Below are 20,023 nucleotides of genomic sequence, written 5' to 3'. Positions count from 1 at the left end.
CACGGATGCGACCATATTGATGCTGTAAACTGAACCGGGGATTCATCCGAAAAAATGACGTTTTGCCATTCGTGCACCAAGGTTCGTCGTTCAGTACACCATCGCAGGTGCTCCTGTCTGTTATGCGGCGTCAAAGGTAACTGCAGCCATGATCTCCGAGCTGATAGTCCATGCTGCTTTAATCGTCATCGAACTGTTCGCGCAGATGGCTGTTGCCTTGCAAACGTCCCCATCTGTTGATTCAGGGATCGAGACGTGGCTGCACGATCTGTTATAGCCATACGGATAAGATGCCTGTCATCTCGACTGCTAGTTATACGAGGCCGTTGGGATCCAGCACGGCGTTCCGTATTACCCTCCAGAACCCACCCATTCCATATTCCGCTAACAGTCATTGGATCTCGACCAAGGCGAGCAGAAATGTCGTGATCCGATAATCCGCAATCGCGATAGGCTACAATCCGACCTGAATCAAAGTCGGAAACGTGATGGTACGCATTTCACGAGACATCCCAACAACGTTTCGCCAAGCAACGCCGGTCTACTGCTGTTTGTGTATGAGAAATCGGTTGGAAACTTTCCTCATGTCAGGACGCTGTAGGTTTTGCCACCGGCGCCAGCCTTGTGTGATTGCTGTGAAAAGCTAATCATTTGCATGTCACAGCATCTTCTTCCTGTCGGTTAAATTTCGCGTCTGTAGCACTTCATCTTCTTGGTGTAGCCAGTTTAATGGCCAGTAGTGAAGTTCGCAAGTGCACAACCACAGGCCTGACACGAATGTAAGGAAACTTTCGCCTCCGCTCAATCTTAATGTATCAACAGTTCGACAGTAGCAACACCGTGTCTCAAGGCAGCATCAGGACTTATCCTCAGTCGCCGTACAAAAGAGATCAACAAGGCGTTCTACTAGCTATTTTCGTCATCGTTCACTAGACGCAGGGCTAGACCAGTGTTGAAAGCTAGGTCAGTGCGTGCGGACTTCTGACAAGGTTGTCACGCATCATGGTCACACTGCAGATACATAACGTGTTTCTTTTTTCTAAACAAATTATTATAAATTTTTGCTAGTCTGTGATGCCCTAATTTGTGCTGTATAAATTGATTTTGGCCTGTGACGAAACAGTGTAGTTGCTGAGTGCAAGCAAGCCACCTCATTAACAGCAACTACTTCCAGGAATAGATGATTGTCTTCCCGTCACATCCATGTTGGACGCCTAGAGTATTTTGTGAACACAGCACAACTCTTTCTTGCCGCAGGATGTCTAGAGTACCTCTCCAACCTTCTCGCCCCGACTAAGTTAATCCCATGACGAAAAGTGCTGCTCTTCAGTGGACATTTTTTTCTATTAGTCCAATCTCATTAACGTATGTGGCATTTTTTCGTTCCAGACAACACAGAACGTAGTATTTCGTACTAATTAAACTGACTAGGTGCAGGACCACGGCTCTTTATACACATTGCTTTGACTGAAATTTCGTTTCTGGCGTGTAATGACAGTCCACGGCTCACTCGTAGTAGCCAATTTGTGTAGAGTACCAAATGAATTTCGTAAAATAGGTGTGTATGACATAGTGAAATTCTCTTTTGCATCTGCCTTGGTTCAGCATACGACAAAATTTGCACCCATCTCGCACAAAGCATTCTCATAGTAATTTACACACAGAAAATTTATATGTGCCTATGTCATGTCGTTGCTGCCGTGTCTCATTATTGGGTCAGTCTTCTTGAGAATTCCTCAGAAATATGCTGGCGGGAAATGCTATTACTGGAAAGAAGGATCTGACGTTCACATAAAACACGTCTCAGAAAGCACAAAGGTGATGCAACTTCTTTCGCCTCAGCACTCCCGGACTCCCTAAACACTATTTTACATATCTACAAAATAAATAAATAAATAAAATCCTCCTGTGTAGATGAACGAGGATGCGGAGGCCTTGGATTTGTTTCCCTTACTGCCAAGTGATTCTTCGTGGTGGAAGGACTGGAACAGCGCGCAAAGCCTCGTGAGGCAAGTGAGGAGCTAACTGAATGAGAAATAGCGGCTTGAACACCTGTAAAGATGACAGCGGCTGGGAGAACGGTGTGCTGACGATACGGCTGTTTACAAGAGAATTCAAATCCGACCTAACTCGAACAAAAACTAGCACTTGGAAAAAATGACAACTGGACGCACGTCAGGAAAATCACGATAACATTTCAGCTAAAGCTCAAGCTATCCTCTTCAGCACTCAAAAGAGTACCCCAAGATGCCATAATCTCACGCAGTAGGAACGATGTTTCATGGTAAACTAATACGAAATGTGTATGTTCTTGACTCCCGTATAACTTTTAAAAGCATCTGGAACACATCTGCAATATACCAGATATACCCCCCTCATGAAAGACAACGGGCTTCCGAACAAGATTAAGATCATACTGTTCCACAAGTTCCTCCTGCCACTTATGGATCCGAATTCTGGCTGGTGAATGCGGACACAAATACAAGTACCCTTCAGAATCTACAGAATAGAATCTTCCTTTCTGACACTCACATATACAGTGAACTCAGTCTTCCGAAAATACCACAAATCATCCGACAAAAATCTTCGATCTTCTACAGTAGAACAGCAACCTCCATCATGCATTAACGCGAACCTTAGGAACCATCCTACTTCATACCAGGACCAAACTTCCATGAATATTTCTCAATCGCTATTTTAGTTTTTTTTAATTCTAAAAGTAAATATAGAACTCTCCACTCCATCAGAAATTATAAATTACCACCCACAAACGTACGTAACCCTCACCCAAAGCCCCAATTTCCAGTAGAGGGAAAGGGACTTCGTAAGTCGCAGGCCTTGACTGCGGGGGCGCGATACGGTAACTCATCCCGATGAAGTCATTTACAGAGCGTGAGACGAAGACGTGTTCTACATGGTCTTCAGACGCAGAACGTGGCGAATAACATGAAAGTAGAATATTTAATCCTTTACATGAAAAAAGACTACAAGTATTGATCATTTTATATGTTGTCCGCCCGCGGTAGCTGAGTGGTCAGCGTGACAGACTGTCAGGCCTAAGGGCCCGGGTTCGATTCTCGGCTGGGTCGGAGATTTTCTCCGCTCAGGGACTGTGTGTTGTGTTGTCCTAATCATTTCATCCCCATCGACGCGCAGGTCGCCGAAGTGGCGTCAAATCGAAAGACCTGCACCAGGGGAACGGTCTACCCGACGGGAGGCCCTCGTTACACGACATTTCATTTCATTTTTTCATTTTATAGGTTGACAAGACGGCCGTTGTGACCGAGCGGTTCTAGGCGCTTCAGTCTGGAACCACGGGACCGCTACGGTCGCAGGTTCGAATCCTGCCTCGGGCATGGATGTGTGTGATGTCGTTAGGTTAGTCAGGTTTAAGTAGTTCTAAGTCCTAGGGGACTGACGACCTCAGATGTTAAGTCCCATAGTGCTCAGAGCCATTTGAACCATAGATTGACAAGCTTTTGACATGAGAAGATACATTACTATTTTGAACGCTGCTTCCTCTCTCGCGCATAATATTGAAGCCATATTTCACTTACTGATATGGTGTTTTGGAAAATAAAATAAAACGTTGGAACTGTGCTCTAACAAATCTAAATACTCCTGAGCAACATTCATTCAGATCCATTTTTGATCAATACTGCTTACTCGTCCTCAAATGTTCCCGAAAAAGGTTGTAGATCAAATTTTAAATGACGCTCTCGTTTACCGCCTTGTAAAGACGTCAGAAGAAGAAAACATATTGCAATACGATTTAGAAAAGACATCTATATGGCACGAAAATTGGCAGTTGGCCCTAAATAATGAAAAGTTTGAGGTCATCCAAACGAGTGCTAAAAGTAATCCGTTAAACTTCGGTTACACAATAAATCAATCAAATCTGATGCAGTAAATTCAACTTAATACATAGGAATTATGATTACGAACAACTTAAATTGGAAAAAGTGCATTGATAATACTATGTGGAAGGTGAACGAAAGACTGCGTTTTATTGGCAGAACCCTTAGAAGATGCAACAGATCTACTAAAGAGACTGCCTACCCTACACTTGTCCCTCCTGTTTTGGACTACTGCTTGGCAGTGTGGGACAGTTACCAGATAAGGTTAGCGGAGTACATCGAGAAAGTTCAGAGAAGAGCAGCACGTTTTTTACTATCGAGAAATAGGGCAGAGAGTGTCATGGACATGATACAGTATTTGGGGTGGAATTCATTGAAACACAGGCGTTTCTCGTTGCTGCGGAATCTTTTCACGAAATTTCAGTCACCAACTTTCTCCTCCGAATACGTAAATATTATTTTAACGCCGACCTACATAGGGAGAAACGATCATCATAATAAAATAAGTGAAATCACCTAAATGTACGGGTGTTCATTTTTGCCGCGCTTTGTCCGAGATTGCAATTATAGAGAATTACTATGAAGTTGGTTCGATGAGCGTTGTGCCAGGCACGTTGTAAGACGTGTATATTTCTATTGTCAAATCACAATTTATCAAAGATGGTTATATTTTATTAATAGGATTAAGCAGGAATAATTAATATTTGTCATGTTGGAAATAATTGTGGTAGCAGGGAATGTCTGCATCAGAGTATTGGTGGCAGGAGAGACCGCACACTGATATAATTTTGAAAAAGGGCGGGAGAGACAGCGTATGAATACATTTCAAGAAAAGAGCGGGAAAAATACATTTTGTAATGGCAGCAGGGATTGTCTGCACCAGAAAGCATTATTGGCGGGAGAGAGCGCACTTTAGCCTTCGTAGGAAGTCAGTAGTAAGCGAGAAGTGAAGCGAGTCGGTAGCAGGTCTGAAGCGAGAGGTTGAGAGGAGCGGTGGGCCTGCCAGTTACCAGCTATGGTTTACAAGACATTATAATCAGATGTACAGAGACATCAGCTAACTATTATCATAAGAGCCACTAATATTATTGAATTATTTGATTGAGTAACTCAAGATTACTGTGAAGGTATGTTTGCGCAATGCTAGTTGTAAGATTCTTGTAAAAAGTAAGTCCCATTTGAACATTAATTTTTTTCCAGCAATTTTGCATTTCTTATTATAATCCATCCCAAACCATCAACGTAAAACTTTGCAAAATTTTGTTGTTGTCAAGAAAAGGTTTAACTATGAGTTACGTAACTTCAAATTAATTAAAGAATAACGTCAGCTTTGGTAATAAATCCAGCCACTTATTATGACAGCCCACCAGCAGCTAACAGAGTATAGTAAAACAGATTAAGTATATTCATGTCGCAGTTCGATGTAGCAGTCAGATGGCGATCCAGTAACAGTAAAAGAAGGTAAAGAACAGTTTTGGGCTATTGCAGGTAACGACTGAGGGCCACGACGACGACACATTCTATGTTTCGTCGAAATAATCAGAAAATAACTTTTAATAAGCAGCATTTAAATTTGTATGCGAAGCTTGAGAAAGAGAATTAATTTCAAATGAAAGACTTCGTTTGTTATTTTTAAGCAAGAGATAGAAATCCTAAGGGAAGGTTTCATAGGTTATTGTAGAAGGGATGGTTGCCTAACAAAAGAGATATAGAGGAGACGGGAAGGTTTCAACCTAAGTGTGATTTGCAGAGTATCCATGTGGATGTAGATGTAGATGGAACTTCGGAATGACAGCGACCTCCAGTACGCTAAATCGATTATCACTGAGTATGGTGTTGCGAATTCTTGCTCTATTCTCGTCGGTCATATTGGTTCTAAGGTGTCTCGAATGACCATCATCTCCAGTCAAAGGAGTAACTCACTTGTTAACCCTCGAAAACGAAAGGTGTGAAGCCTTTTACGGTTACTCCTTGGATTTTTACCTTTTAAAACAAGGTAATTTGTCTTAGCTCGACACATGATTGCTTACCCAATCGCCGGAAACAAGCAACTAAATTATCTGAACAGAATGGGTATTTAAAGAACCGCACTTTCCAGAGATGATAATATTTCTACCGTACATATGCCGTTCTCTGTTAGATGGAGAACTTTTAAAAACGGCCTTGTGAATGCTGTACCAACAATTACGCGCTTGTTGATAGAAGGAGACGAAAAAGGAAAAATAAAGGTTGTGTGAACAATTGTAATTACATCTCTGACACGGTGCTTAGTCTCCCCCTAGGCAAGTCGCCTGCTAGACCAGTTGTTTTGACTCGGCTATATTTATGAGGACACGTCTCTTAACGATTTTCAAACAGGCGGCGATAAATCTACAGGAAGGTGTTCTTTCGTCATCTGCTGATCCCCATCTGCAGTCACTTGTCTTGTTTCTTAACTCTCTTGGTCTTCTTTGTCTTTTCCATTTCAATCTCTTTTCATAGTGTGAAGGTCAGCAGCTACTAATGAGAAAACAGAGAATGCTCTTATAGTCGACATGTATGTCATACAACAAGCCGCAACCGCAACGTTAATTTCAAGCAGCGTTATGCATTACAGCTTTGAACGTCTCGTTCTTTCTTGTTAAAAGTACTGCACTTACGTCCCTCTCTACCAGAGCTTAGAAAAATATTGGGAAAACAAACAACACCCTGACGCTATTAACGTTCAGAAAATTGGCCATTGTGAAATAAAAGTGAGGCTGAACCAGACAAGCGGTAACACAAATTCCTACTACAGTGCAGCTTGTATGCACATCCTTGCTAAAAATACATTATCGAATTAGCCAGTTTAGATCTTGTTGAACAGCTGTGTGGCATCTGTTAATGAGGAACTGAGAACGAATATTCCTTTCACAAATTGCCTCACATTTGCTTCTTAGCTATCCTAGCTGCAAGTAAACTGTCTCGAGTCGGCGTATATCAGCCTACGAAGATGGGACAAATAGTTTAATGCTTTACATCTGATCAGTATGGATCTATAGGTTGCTGAGTTTACAGCTCTAACAAACGTATCCCAGGAGGTGTTCATGGACCGGATGTTCGTTCTGAGTTATTTACGTCCCACACACACTCAAACACGAACACACACACACACACACACACACACACAAAATCCTCTCGATATGTGGACGATCAGAAACACCAGGACTGAATGAAAATTCTGAACAACTTGAGGGCAAGGTGATTTCACCAGCCCCTATTTGCTAGGGTCAGAAAATACTTTCAAAAGCCGTTTGTGATGGTGATGTTAATTAATAACCCCACCCCCACTTCCCCAAAAAAGTAATTCCTTTCAGTTATTTACCTGTATGATAAACATACAAAGATTTTTAAGAAAATGAGGATCCCTTTTTTGGTTATTTATTTATTTTCAGTTTCCTTTGGACCAACAGGTTGCACAACGAAAAGCGTGACTTTTTGTGACTTTTTTCGATTCCATATCCGATGATAATGGAGAATTCAGAGCTTCTCAGTGAAGTTCCAGTGAAATGGAAGGGGGAAAAAAGATATTTTCCGTTGGGAATGCGTTGGAGGGAATTACTAGTTTCGGTATTTGTTTATAACCAAGGGTACCTCCTCATAAACCTTGATCGGAACAGGATTGGAACTACATCGAATTTACCTCTGGAACGACTTGTCGTGCAAAAAAATATAGACGTACAGTGAGTGCTTCTGTGTAAGTGGATAAAGAAGAATAAAGCCCATATATGTCTGTGTATTGTAGAATGTACATACTGTGAGTACTATATTATAGCGTTACGTTCTGTATTAGTGTGTGGAACTTGTGCACAAAATATAAAGAAAGGAGTGTGCCACATTGAAGTCTTTAAATTTATATTTTTAAATCTGAAGTTCATCACCCACATTTCTACTCATCTTTGCTAGGTTACTGAAAATTTGCGTTTAGGATAGTGCATTATCGTGGTTGGGGAATTGTAATGTACATACAAATCATGTTCTCTCTGGCGACAATTGAGTTAATGGCGCTTTTATTGTTCAAATAATTCACATTTTTAAGTACGACTTTCGTAGGCGCGTATGCACCGGGTGATCAGAAAGTCAGTATAAATTTGAAACCTGAATAAATCACGGAATAATGTAGACAGAGAGGTAGACGTGCTTGGAATGACATGGGGTTTTATTAGAACCAAAAAAATGCAAAAGTTCAAATAATGTCCGACAGATGGCGCTTCATCTGATCAGAATAGCAATAATTAGCATAAAAAAATAAGACAAAACAAAGATAATGTTCTTTACAGGAAATGTTCAATATGTCCACCATCATTCCTCAAAAATAGCTTCGGTCGAGGAATAATGTTGTGAACAGCACTGTAAAGCATATGTGGAGGTATGGTGAGGCATTGGCGTCGGATGTCCTTCAGCATCCCTAGAGATGTCGGTCGACCACGATACACATGCGACTTCAGGTAACCCCAAAGCCAATAATCGTACGGACTGAGGTCTGGAGACCTGCGAGGCCAAGCATGACGAAAGTCGGACATTTTGTAAACTTTTTGTTTCTACTAAAACCCCATGTCATTCCAAGCATATGTGTCAATGTTTACCTCTCTATCTACATTATTCCGTGGTTTATTAAGTTTTCAAATTTATACTGACTTTTTGATCACCCGGTATACTGAGATGGCAATGTAATAATAGCCAGATGCTTGAATAGTTGTGTCAGTGTCCATCTCGAGTACGCATTTCCCTACCTTCGTTGTAGTTTGGAGGGCTTTAGGGTCCTCTTGCCTGTCGCCTTCCTTCCTTCCGGTTGCCAACCCTCTTCAGCTCCTCTTCTGAGGCATGCCGTGTAGAAAGGAGGAGACTGTTCGGGTAGGAGAGTTCATGGTGTGACTTGCACAAGGGCGTTGCTTAGGACAGAGAAACCCCTCCATAGTTCTGATAATGAATTGCATGCAGTAAGCGAAGAGATGAACAGATCAGCCACTTAAATCGAACAGACTATTGGTCCTCGTAGAGAAGAAAGAGAAAATGCGAGTACGGTATTAGTCAACTGCAGGTGCGTGTACGGAAACGACGTAAAAGTAGTCTTGTTTATTAAAAGGAACAGAAAGCAGCCTCAAATCGTATGCGAGTATCATATGTTGGAATATATATTGCAGGGATACAGTAGAGACCAATGGGGGTGCCATATTTATCGTTCTAAAGACCTTCGTAATACCGAATTCGGTTATTACTGGTTCTGAACGCTAAATAATATGGACTAAGGTAAGCATCGAAACATGAGTATCAAACATGGTACTGTGATACTTTTATAGACTACTGCCACAGGAGATGTAGTCACAAAACGCTTTAGAAAAATCTTGGAAAATATTGCGAATACGTTTTCTTGTCATGCTGTTGTAATAAGGACAGACGAATTTGTCTGCTATAGATTGGTAGACTCTTTCGATTAAAACTGGTTCCAGGTACAAGGATTCCAGGGAAGTTATTTTGAACGTCTATTTTGACAATTTCTACGAGTGGTTTGGTAGAGAACCGATTCTTGATGGCAACGTCTTAGATATCGTAGAAACTAACAAGCACGAACTTTTAGAGGCGGTTAGAAAGATTCGGTGAACATAACGCTGACATAGGTTTTGCACTGAATATACAATATCTTTGCTTGGGCTGCGGGACGAGAAAAAGATTGTAGTTTGCTTGACCAGTCAACTGCTAACATCGATCTCTGGAGTCGAAAATATAGGGAACAATGAATAAAACTCAAAAGCATTTTACAATACGCCATGCTAGGTCATGAGATGTCTGGTAGAGACACGACATGGCTCAATACAATGTTAGAAAGTTGCTGTGAGAGAAAAGAGGACTTCACTACAGGTTTAAGAGTAGCAGAAGCATTGTTCATGAACTAAAACCAAAACGAAACCAAAATGAACATAATGTGAGACTACGAGATTTCATTTGAAAGTAAAATTTTGTAAACCTGCATTACGATAGAAGCGGCATCGAAGGATATAATTACAGACCCTTGTCGTTCTATCACCTGCAGCAGAAATATGAAACACGTTTCATACTCATACATTATGAAGTTTTTGGAGAACGAGAATGTTCGCAGAAGGAATCAACATTGATTCCGCAGAGGTCTTGTGATAGTTAGATAACGCTGTTCGTCCACGAAATTTAATGTGCAGTATACAGTGGCACACGTTGATGTCGTGTTCCTCGACCTTCAGAAGATATTAGATATATACTACTGGCCATTAAAATTGCTACACCAAGAAGATCACGTGCTACAGAGGCGAAATTTAACCGACAGGAAGAAGATGCTCTGATATTCAAATTATTAGCTTTTCAGAGCATTCACATCAGGTTGGCGCCGGTGACGACACCTACAACGTGCTGACACGAGGATAGTTTCCAACCGATTTCTCATACACAAACAGCAGTTGACTGACGTTGCCTGGTGAAACGTTGTTGTGATGCCTCGTGTAAGGAGGAGAAATGCGTACCATCACGTTTCCGACTTTGATAAAGTTCGGATTTTAGCCTATCGCGATTGCGTTTTGTCGTATCGCGACATTGCTGCTCGCGTTGGTCGAGATCCAATGACTGCTAGCCGAATATGGAATGGGTCGGTTCAGGAGGGTAATACGGAACGCCGTGCTGTATCCCACCGGCCTCGTATCACTAGCAGTCGAGATTACAGGCATCTTACGCGCATTGCTGCAGCCACGTCTCAATCCGAGTCAACAGATGGGGGCGTTTGCAAGACAACAACAATCTGCACGAACAATTCGTTGACGTTTGCAGCAACATGGACTATCAGCTCCGAGACCATGGCTGCGGTTACCCTTGACGCTGCATCACAGACAGGAGCGTCTGCGGTGGTGTACTCAACGACGAACCTGGGTGCACGAATGGCAAAACGTTAATTTCTCGGATGAATCCAGGTTCTGTTTACAGTATCATAATGGTCGCATGGTGTTTGGCGTCATTGCGGTGAACGCACATTGGAAGCGTGTATTCGTCATCGCCATACTGGCGTATCGCCCGGCGTGATGGTATGGGATGCCATTGGTTACACGTCTCGGTCACCTCTTGTTCGCACTAACGGCACTTCGAACAGTGGACGTTACATTTCAGATGTGTTACGACCCGTGGATCTACCCTTCATTCGATCCCTGCGAAACTCTACATTTCAGCAGGATAATGCACGACCGCATGTTGCAGGTCCTGTACGGGCCTTTCTGGATACAGAAAATGTTCGACTGATGCCCGGCCAGCACTCTCTCTAGATCTCTCACCAATTGAAAACGTCTGGTCAATGGTGGCCGAACAACTGGCTCGTCACAATACGCCAGTCACTACTCTTGGTGAACTGTGGTATCGTGTTGAAGCAGCATGGGCAGCTGTACCTGTACACGCGATGCAAGCTCTGTTTGACTCAATGCTCAGGCGTATCAAGGCCTTTATTGCCGCCAGAGGTGGTTGTTCTGGGTACTGATTTCTCAGGATCTATGCACCCAAATTGCTTGAAAATGTAATCACATTTCAGTTCTAATATCATATATTTGTCCAATGAATACCCGTTTATCATCTGCGTTTCTTCTTTGTGTAGCAGTTTTAATGGTCAGTAGTGTAGTTCCACTCTGGCATTTAGTAAAGAAAATGCTGGTGTACTGAGTATTTCCGACACGATTCGGTACTTCGTAGTGGATCGAACCTAACGCGTTTTTTTTTTAAAGCTGTAGAATCTATATATCTTGAAGTAATTTCGGTAGTACCGCAATGGAGTGTTACAGGACCGTTAGTGTTTACGCTCTGCTGTATGTGATCAAAAGTCTCAGGACACCTCTTGGTGGGTACTGTCACGGGATCACGTACCCTTCGCCATTATGACGACCTGAACGCTGTTGTCGAGGCTTACGATGAGGTGGCTGTATGTCTGTGAGGGGATGGCAAGCCATTGTTCTTCAAGAGCCGAAACCAGGCAAGGTGGTGATGTTCAACACTGGAGTCTGCGGCCACGTCGACGCTCGGACTCATCGCAACAGTGTTCTATGAGGTTCATGTAGGGACTCTGGGCCAGCCACTCCATTTCAGCAATATTATTATCCACAGACCATAGCCTCACAGATGCTGCTGTGCGAGAGGGTGTATTTTCGTGCTGTTACGAAAAATCATGCTCCCATATCTGCTCCTCTGATGTACGCAGTACACTATGCTGTGAAAATTTTCTCACATTCAATCAGGGCACCACACCCTAACGACGAAAAATGCCCCCACACCGTAACACTATCCCCTCCATATTTCACTCTTGGCACTACACACGACCACAGGTACATTTCTCTAGTCATTAGCCAAACCCAAACCCTTCCATCGCACTGTCACAAGGTACAGAGTGATTCATAACCTCAAAGCACTCAATCTAAGTCACCCACTCTCCAGTGGGGTCACCCTTTAAACTCCCACAAGTGTCACTTTGCATCCGCTGCAGAAATGTGTGGCTTATGAGGAGGTGCTCCATCGTTGCATCCCATTACTTTTTCCTCCCTATGTACATTGCGCCAGCTAGAATGCTGGTAGCACTTCGGAGCTCGCAAATGATTCCTTCTGCTGATTTCATGGGATTGTTTAGAACAACATTCCGCTAGGCTCGGCAGTCCATATTCGTCTGTACACGAAGTTTGCCTGGTGTTGGTTAACCTGTGGTAGTTTCTTTGCTTGTCGATTACTTCACGATCACGTAACCAACAGTCGATTTGGGCAGCTTTAGAAGTGTTGAGGTGTCCCTGATGGAGTTGTTACTCAGGTGACATCCTAAGACTAGTCCACCTACGCAGCCACTGACCTCTCCCGACTGGCCCACTCTGCTTATTAATGCTTATCTATTGAAGATACACGCTTCCAGATTCCTGGCATCTGGTTTTCAATGTGGCATTGCATCGAGGTATCAGAGTATTTTTGGTGAGACATTGTAAATCAGCGTAAAAATATTTCTATCGTAGCACAAAAAACGTGAATGCTGCTGTTTAAGATACTGGGTTGGTAACTGCCACACATCCTGCCTTCCTAGCACCTTTCTACATCTACATCCGTGCTGTGCAAGCCACCTGACGGTGTATGGCGGAGGGTACCTTGAGTACGTCTATCGGTTCTCCATTCTATTCCAGTCTCGTATTGTTCGTGGAAATAAAAAATTGTCGGTATGCCTCTGTGTGGGCTCTAATCTCTCTGATTTTATCCTCATAGTCTCTTCGCGAGATATACGTAGGAGGGAGCAACATACTGCTCGGTGAAGGTATGTTCTCGAAACTTCAACAAAAGCTTGTAACGAGCTACTGAGCGTCTCTCTTGCACAGTCTTCCACTGGAGTTTACCTATCATCTCCGTAACGCTTTCGCGATTATTAAATGATCCTGTAACGAAGCGCGATGCTCTCAGTTGGATCTTCTCTATCTCTTCTATCAACAATATCTGGTACGCATCCCTCACCGGTGAGCAGTGGCCGAAAAAGTGTACTGTAACCTACTTCCTTTGTTTTCGGACTGCATTTCCATAGGATTCTTCCAGTCTGGCATCGGCTTTATCAGCGATTAATTTTATATGGTCATTCCATTTTAAATCAATCCTAATGCCTACTCCCAGATAATTTCTGGAATTAACTGCTTCCAGTTGCTGACCTTCTATATTGTACCTAAATGATAAAGGATCTTTCTTTCGATGTATTCGCAGCAAAATACATTTGTCTACATTGAGATTCATTTACCATTCGCTGCACCATGTGTCAATTCGTTGCAGATCCTCCTGCATTTCAGTACAATTTTCCATTGTTACAACGTCTCGATATACTACAGCATCATCCACAAAAAGCCTCAGTGAATTTCCGATGTTATCCACAAGGTCATTTATATAAACAGCGAATAGCTACGGTCCTACGACACTCCCTTGCGGCACGCCTGAAGTCACTCTTACTTCGGTAGACTTCTCTCCATTGAGAATGACATGCTGCGTTCTGTTATCTAGGAACTCTTCAATTCAATCACACAATTGATCTAATAGTCCATATGCTCTTACTTTGTTCGTTAAACGACTGTGGGGAACTGTATCGAACACCTTGCGGAAGTCAAGAAACACGGCATCTACCTGGGAATCCGTGTCTATGGCCCTCTGAGTCTCGTGGACGAATAGCGCGAGCTGGATTCCACACGATCGTCTTTTTCGAAACCCATTATGATTCCTACAGAGTATATTTTCCCAAAAATTTTAGCATGTGAACATATTCGCGCTCTTTTTAACATGCAACTCACTGGTCACTCCCACAAGCTACTCTGACGTAACTCACGGTCATCCACTACCCATCGCTGTAAATCGCTCATACTAATCCGCTCCCATTTACCATTCTCCCTTACTGATTCAGCCCAACTCATTGTCATTAACGCTTTGTGTTTCTCTAACTGACAGTGTCCCCTGCCTTATAGCCACCGTCTACCTCGTTCTGTCCTCTCCTACTGTCTCCTTGTCAGTGTCTGCCTCTTGCTGTCTTACCGCTATTTCGTCATTCACTCATTCCCACTGCTGCTGTTTCTTCTTGCTGTCACTGTCTCTCCATTCCTCGTTGTCACTGTCACAGACATTGTCTTTCATTATCAATTGCTCTCACCCACTTCCACATTCTCCTTCTCTTTAATTCTCTCCCAATATTTGCGTCACTTTTCGCTAACAGTGTTCTTTCACTGTCAACTACTGTATGTTCGGCTGCCTGTGTCCCTCCCTTCTCCCACGCTCCCATTGTCTTCACCGCTCTTTCTACATTGCAACCGCTGTCTACTGTCTTCCAGAATTTATTACTTTTCCTTCTCCTATCCATTGCCACTGTCCCCTTCTCTTTCGGCATAAAAAATACCAGGAATATGTTCGCATGCCAAAATTTTTGGGAAGGTTTTCAAAAATGCTTGAGGAAGGTGCTCCGTTAGGAGCAGTTTTCCTCTGGCTTCGTTATATGAAAAGAACATTATCACCCAGTAACATTTTGGTACTTTACTTACGCACAATTGAAGTAAAGCAGAACTAATTTCACATCCCAGACCGGATTTTGCGCTCACAAATAATTTTGCTGGAAAATCTTTCTGGAGTGTAATTAGCAGTCTTCGAAAGGAAGGTAAAAAGGAAATGACAAGTATTTAGGACAGGTCAGGAAAACTGTTGGTGAATCCTGTGGATGCCTTGGGCAGATGGAGGGAATATTTTGAAGAGTTGCTCAATGTAGGTGAAAATACGATCAGCAATGTTCCAGATTTCGAGGTAGAATGGGATAGCAATGATGATGGAAATAGGATCACATTTGAGGAAGTGGAGAAAATGGTCAATAGATTGCAGTGCAATAAAGCAGCTGCGGTGGATGAAATTAAGTCGGAACTCATCAAATACAGTGGAATGTCAGGTCTTAAATGGCTACACAGGATAATTGAAATGGCCTGTGAGTCGGGACAGGTTCCATCAGACTGGACAAAAGCAGTAATCACACCAATCTTTAAACATGGAAACAGAAAAGATTGTAACAACTACTGAGGTATCTCTTCAATCAGCGTTGTGGGTAAAATCTTCTCAGGTATTGTTGAAAGGAAAGTGCGAGTATTAGTTGAGGACCAATTGGATGAAAATCAGTGTGGGTTTAGGCGTCTTAGAGGTTGTCAGGACCAGATCTTTAGTTTACGGCAAATAATGGAGAAGTGTTATGAGTGGAACAGGGAACTGTATCTAAGCTTTATAGATCTAGAAGAGGCATATGACCGGGTCCCTAGGAGGAAGTTATTGTTTGTTCTACGAGATTATGGAATAGGAGGGTAACTTTTGCAAGCAATTAAAGGTCTCTACAATGATAGTCAGGCAGCAGTTAGAGTTGACGGTAAATTGAGTTCATGGTTCAGAGTAGTTTCAGGGGTAAGACAAGACTGCAACCTGTCTCCACTGTTGTTCATATTATTTATGGATCATATGTTGAAAACAATAGACTGGCTGGGTGAGATTAAGATATGTGAACACAAAATAAGCAGTCTTGCATATGCGGATGACTTAGTTGTGATGGCAGATTCGATTGAAAGTTTGCAAAGTAATATTTCAGAGCTAGATCAGAAATGTAAGGACTACGGTATGAAGATTAGCATCTCCAAAACGAAAGTAATATCAGTGGGAAAGAAATATAAACGGATTGAGTGCCAAATAGGAGGAACAAAGAACAGGTGGAGAATTTCAAGTACTTAGGATGCATATTCTCACAGGATGGCAACATAGTGAAAGAACTGGAAGCGAGGTGTAGCCAAGCTAATGCAGTGAGCGCTCAGCTACGATCTACTCTCTTCTGCAAGAAGGAAGTCAGTACCAAGACTAAGTTATCTGTGCACCGTTCAATCTTTCGACCATCTTTGTTGTATGGGAGTGAAAGCTGGGTCGGTTCAGGTTACCTTATCAATAAGGTTGAGGTTACGGATATAAAAGTAGCTAGGATGATTGCAAGTACTAGCAGATGGGAACAATGGCAGGAAGGTGTCCACAATGAGGAAATCAAAGAAAAACTGGGTGTGAACTCTATAGATGTAGCAGTCAGGACAAACAGGCTTAGATGGTGGGGTCATGTTACACGCATGGGAGAAGCAAGGCTACCCAAGAGACCCATGGATTCAGCAGTAGAGGGTAGGAGAAGTCGGGGCAGACCAAGGAGAAGGTACCTGGATTCGGTTAAGAATGATTTTGAAGTAATAGGTTTAACATCAGAAGAGGCACCAATGTTAGCACTGAATAGGGGATCATGGAGGAATTTTATAAGAGGGCTATGCTTCAGACTGAACGCTGAAAGGCATAATCAGTCTTAAATGATGATGATGATGATGAAATAATTTTGCATATGTATCAGTAGTACAACATAGGCTTTCCAGAGCCCTTCTCGTGAAAACGGAGACACCTTACAGTATATTTATCGTGCTGTGTCACTTTATGAACTATGTTTTCGCCTCACAAAGGATTTTACGTGTATAAGTACTGTTACTCTGAACCTCTATATTTAGGAAACGGATAAAGACGTCTAGAAAACTTTCAAGGTTCCCAGGGATCAGGATATCAGGAATATGTCGTAAAAATTACACCCACTTGGTTGACGCAACCGTCTTGGAATCTGTGGCTCGGTTTTGCTACCCAAAACCATGTTTCTTTGGGTGTTTCTCGATAACTGACAAGGATTTTTGAAAACGGGAAGATATCACTTCTAGATAAATGCCTAGAGAATGTTAAAATCGTAGCAATTTTCCTGTGGTTATTTGGATTTCGTCTCACACTGGATTTTACGTGATCATTGTACGTGTGTATGTAAGGTTAACTTTGAACCTCTGTATCTCCGAAAGGAATGAACATACCAATAAAATTTTAAAGCTTGTTCGACATCGGGATCATAGGGATTTATTGTAAAAATTAAAGCCATTTGCTGTGCATAGCCATAATGGAATGGGAAACCTTGTTTTTGTACGGAAAAATGGTACAAAAAAAACATTTTTTGAGGTTTTCTAAGGAACCGCCCATGAACTGATGGTCCCACCAAAAGCCCCACAAACTACACATCAAGTGCAAAATAACCAATGATTTGCTCCATTTGCCTAAGAAGAAGGAAGTGTGTAATATTAATGGTTTGACCCTATACTGTAGGATAGTAACGAGCCTTCTGTTAGGTGTACAAAATTGTCCATACCCCAAGAACTATTCGCAACCCTTGACCCTACGGTAGATACGAGCCCTGAAAAAAGAAAAAGAACGTTTTTATGAGGCCGTTTCGGAACGTATTAAGTAACATATGCTATCGCATGCGTACCGATTTCAGGAACATTGACAACTGAAACATATTCAGTTGCATGAAGCTGTTTCTGAATACCAGGTGAAGCAAGGGGCTACCAGTAGTGATTTTTCCTCAACAGCCTTTAGCGAACCTTGTCACCTATGGATCTCTTCAGCAGGTGCCTGCATCATGCACCTATTCTAGCTTCTGTTCATCAGCAACGAAGCCTCTCGTATCCATGCCGTTACCGGAACAGGACATCCACTGACAAGGGGAAGACCTCAGACACGGCCAACCGATTCGGCTCATTTGCTTCAGTAGTTCAGCAGTTGCATGTATGTTTGCCCGTACTCATCCCTGCACCCCCCGTTCACCCCTCTCATCTATGGCCGGTGATGCACCACAGTTTTGAATAGCGCCATTTTGCTACGTACGGTATACTTTGACCACGACGGCATGCGGACAGCTGACAACCTTAGTCATTTCAGAAATGTTTCTACCCTTGGCTCGAAAGCCAATCATCATGCCCTTCTTGAAGTCAGATAACTCGCTCCGTTTCCACATCATGACAACGAGTGCACTGCTTTATGTCCTCCTGATATGCTTTATATACTCTCCACTGCTAGTGCTTCCATCCGCCCTTTGTAATTGGTTATTGGTCATTTACGTCGAACATAGGCGGTGATCACATTAAACGAAAGACTCTAAGATATTTTGGGTAAACACCCCCGAGATTTTGAGAAATTCACCCCTGAAAGTTATCACGAGCAATAGACAATAGACTCAAAATTGGAGGGATCGGTAGATAATTGTAAGTAGAGCATTTTTCATCATCGGGTATGGGGACCGCAAACGCAAGATTTTCCATAAATCGAGGAAAGAAACTTTTACAACTGCCGCTTCTGTACCCACATGGTAAACGCTTTTCGCCGATAGCGCTACGGCCAAGGTAAAGCGGGCACGGTAGCTCAATGTGTTCGGTCAGAGAGTTTGTTGGCCTCTGTAATACAAAAAAAAATCTGAGTGGAAGGATGAACAAACATACTTGAACGGATGTAACGTCACTTCCGCAACGACCAAACCCAACGATCAAGAACGAACAAGATGAAAAAAAGAAGGAAAAAACACTAACTGCCTGGGAATCGGAAAACCCGGGTTCGAATCTCGAAGAAACCTAGCAGATGTTATTCTTTTCGTTTGTTTTTTTGCAAATCTCAATTGATAGGGATAGGAGGGTTATTTGCCTACCTTACTACTATCATTCCTTATTGATTTACTTACTTTATTAACCCTCCTTTCCCTATCAATTGAGATATGGAAAAATACAAATGAAAAGAAGAATATTCGCTAGGTTTCTTCGAGATCCGAACCCGGGTTCTCCGATGCCCAGCCAGTTACGTTGGCCGTTGCGCTATCGGTGCTGTCGGCGAAAAGCGTTTACCACGTGGGTACAGAAGAGTAGGTTGAAAAAGTTTCTTACTTCGATTTCTGCGTTTTCGGACCCCATACCTGATGATGTGATGATGAAAAATGCTCTATTTACAATTACCTATCGACCCCGTCTATTTTGAGTCAATTGATCGTCATAACATTTAGGGGTGATTTTCTCAAAAAAGCGGGGGTGTGGACAAAAAATATCTTAGATTCCTTCGTTTAGGTTATACATAAGCGACCTGCCAAATTTGAGACGAATCGGTTGTCCGTGTCTGAGGCCTTCCCTATGTGCGTCACGATAGGTGACCTTTTCAGACGAGTCACATTTTATGTTTTTGTGACATTCTGGAGGCACAGTAGATCAACACAAGTATGCATCTGAGTGTGTAGGTGGGAGGGGGGTGCGGGTAGCGGGGGGGGGGAGGGGAGACGACGGTCGCATATACATGCAGTTTGTTTGTCCTCAGTACGATAACATATACCAAACAGGACAGCCGATATGTGAGTTACCACCCACCTTCCACACGTAGCACATCCGTATCTCACCACTGACTTCTAGTATCAGCCGCACGCAGTTGACGTCAACAAGTGTATGGGCCTGAAGATGACGTTTTTATACCAGCTGACGTCCCAATGTCCTCCATTTCAACTATGGATGGATGAAGATAATATGTGACACAGCTCGCAGTGTACTTGCGTGGTTCGAGGAGCACCAGTACGAGTTTGCTGTACTTCCCTGGCCGCCAGGCACCCCGAATTTAAACCAAATGGAGAATCTGTGGGACCACCTCGATCTGGCTTCTCACGTCATGGGTCCTCAAGGGAGAAACCTAGCAGAGCTGGCCACTACATTGGAGTGAGTTTGTCTCTACATCCCTGTCGATACTTTCCGTAATTTGTTTATTTAGGA

General features: G+C 42.8%; 1 protein-coding gene across 1 annotated transcript in view; it reads left to right on the top strand.

Moving 5' to 3' along the window:
- The window catches only part of LOC126267897 (SKI/DACH domain-containing protein 1-like), a 130,482-nt gene that overhangs the window by 72,719 nt on the left and 37,740 nt on the right, over positions 1-20,023 (top strand). The window lies entirely within an intron of this gene.

This window comes from Schistocerca gregaria, chromosome 4 (assembly GCF_023897955.1).
Source record: "Schistocerca gregaria isolate iqSchGreg1 chromosome 4, iqSchGreg1.2, whole genome shotgun sequence".
NCBI lineage: Eukaryota > Metazoa > Arthropoda > Insecta > Orthoptera > Acrididae > Schistocerca > Schistocerca gregaria.
Note: the sequence above shows the minus strand (reverse complement) of the source record. Positions and strands in the feature narration are given on the sequence as shown.